Raw genomic sequence first — 2,500 nt, forward strand, 5'->3', positions numbered from 1 at the left:
TTAACTAACCAATGATATTGAAGCATATAAATCGAATCATAACTATATGAAACTCGAATTTGAGCCATATTAAACTGGTAATATTGTGATTTTATGCCTGGTTTTCCATACGTTAGTTTAAATAGAAAAAAATTCTCGAATATATATACATATATGAAGAATCTATATTCTATACTAACATTTTATGGAATATAACCTTGGCATATTGCCATTGAAATATATAATAAAGACATTTCAAATCAAACTGAAATGTATTGAAATGAATTTTTCCCATACATTTTTGACAATGTGAGGTGTGCATGGCAAAAAACACTCACGGTGAAGGCATGTGATATAATATGAAAATATCAAAAGTTAACTAACCAATGATATTGAAGCATATAAATCGAATCATAACTATATGAAACTCGAATTTAAGCCATATTAAACTGGTAATATTGTGATTTTGTGCCTGGTTTTCCATACGTTAGTTTAAATAAAGAGTTATGGAATATAACCTTGGCATATTGCCATTAAAATATATAATAAAGACATTTCAAATCAAACTGAAATGTATTGAAATGAATTTTTCCCATACATTTTTGACAATGTGAGGTGTGCATGGCAAAAAACACTCACGGTGAAGGCATGTGAAATATAATATGAAAATATCAAAAGTTAACTAACCAATGATATTGAAGCATATAAATCGAATCATAACTATATGAAACTCGAATTTAAGCCATATTAAACTGGTAATATTGTGATTTTATGCCTGGTTTTCCATACGTTAGTTTAAATAAAGAGTTATGGAATATAACCTTGGCATATTGGCACTAAAAATATATAATAAAGACATTTCAAATCAAACTGAAATGTATTGAAATGAATTTTTCCCATACATTTTTGACAATGTGAGGTGTGCATGGCAAAAAACACTCACGGTGAAGGCATGTGATATAATATGAAAATATCAAAAGTTAACTAACCAATGATATTGAAGCATATAAATCGAATCATAACTATATGAAACTCGAATTTGAGCCATATTAAACTGGTAATATTGTGATTTTATGCCTGGTTTTCCATACGTTAGTTTAAATAGAAAAAAATTCTCGAATATATATACATATATGAAGAATCTATATTCTATACTAACATTTTATGGAATATAACCTTGGCATATTGCCATTAAAATATATAATAAAGACATTTCAAATCAAACTGAAATGTATTGAAATGAATTTTTCCCATACATTTTTGACAATGTGAGGTGTGCATGGCAAAAAACACTCACGGTGAAGGCATGTGATATAATATGAAAATATCAAAAGTTAACTAACCAATGATATTGAAGCATATAAATCGAATCATAACTATATGAAACTCGAATTTAAGCCATATTAAACTGGTAATATTGTGATTTTGTGCCTGGTTTTCCATACGTTAGTTTAAATAAAGAGTTATGGAATATAACCTTGGCATATTGCCATTAAAATATATAATAAAGACATTTCAAATCAAACTGAAATGTATTGAAATGAATTTTTCCCATACATTTTTGACAATGTGAGGTGTGCATGGCAAAAAACACTCACGGTGAAGGCATGTGAAATATAATATGAAAATATCAAAAGTTAACTAACCAATGATATTGAAGCATATAAATCGAATCATAACTATATGAAACTCGAATTTAAGCCATATTAAACTGGTAATATTGTGATTTTATGCCTGGTTTTCCATACGTTAGTTTAAATAAAGAGTTATGGAATATAACCTTGGCATATTGGCACTAAAATATATAATAAAAGACATTTCAAATCAAACTGAAATGTATTGAAATGAATTTTTCCCATACATTTTTGACAATGTGAGGTGTGCATGGCAAAAAACACTCACGGTGAAGGCATGTGATATAATATGAAAATATCAAAAGTTAACTAACCAATGATATTGAAGCATATAAATCGAATCATAACTATATGAAACTCGAATTTGAGCCATATTAAACTGGTAATATTGTGATTTTATGCCTGGTTTTCCATACGTTAGTTTAAATAGAAAAAAATTCTCGAATATATATACATATATGAAGAATCTATATTCTATACTAACATTTTATGGAATATAACCTTGGCATATTGCCATTAAAATATATAATAAAGACATTTCAAATCAAACTGAAATGTATTGAAATGAATTTTTCCCATACATTTTTGACAATGTGAGGTGTGCATGGCAAAAAAACACTCACGGTGAAGGCATGTGAAATAATATGAAAATATCAAAAGTTAACTAACCAATGATATTGAAGCATATAAATCGAATCATAACTATATGAAACTCGAATTTAAGCCATATTAAACTGGTAATATTGTGATTTTATGCCTGGTTTTCCATACGTTAGTTTAAATAGAAAAAATTTTCGAATATCTATACATATATGAAGAATCTATATTCTAATACTAACATGTTATGGAATATAACCTTGGCATATTGGCACTAAAATATATAATAA

Source organism: Anastrepha obliqua, unplaced genomic scaffold (assembly GCF_027943255.1).
Source record: "Anastrepha obliqua isolate idAnaObli1 unplaced genomic scaffold, idAnaObli1_1.0 ptg000270l, whole genome shotgun sequence".
Lineage (NCBI taxonomy): Eukaryota > Metazoa > Arthropoda > Insecta > Diptera > Tephritidae > Anastrepha > Anastrepha obliqua.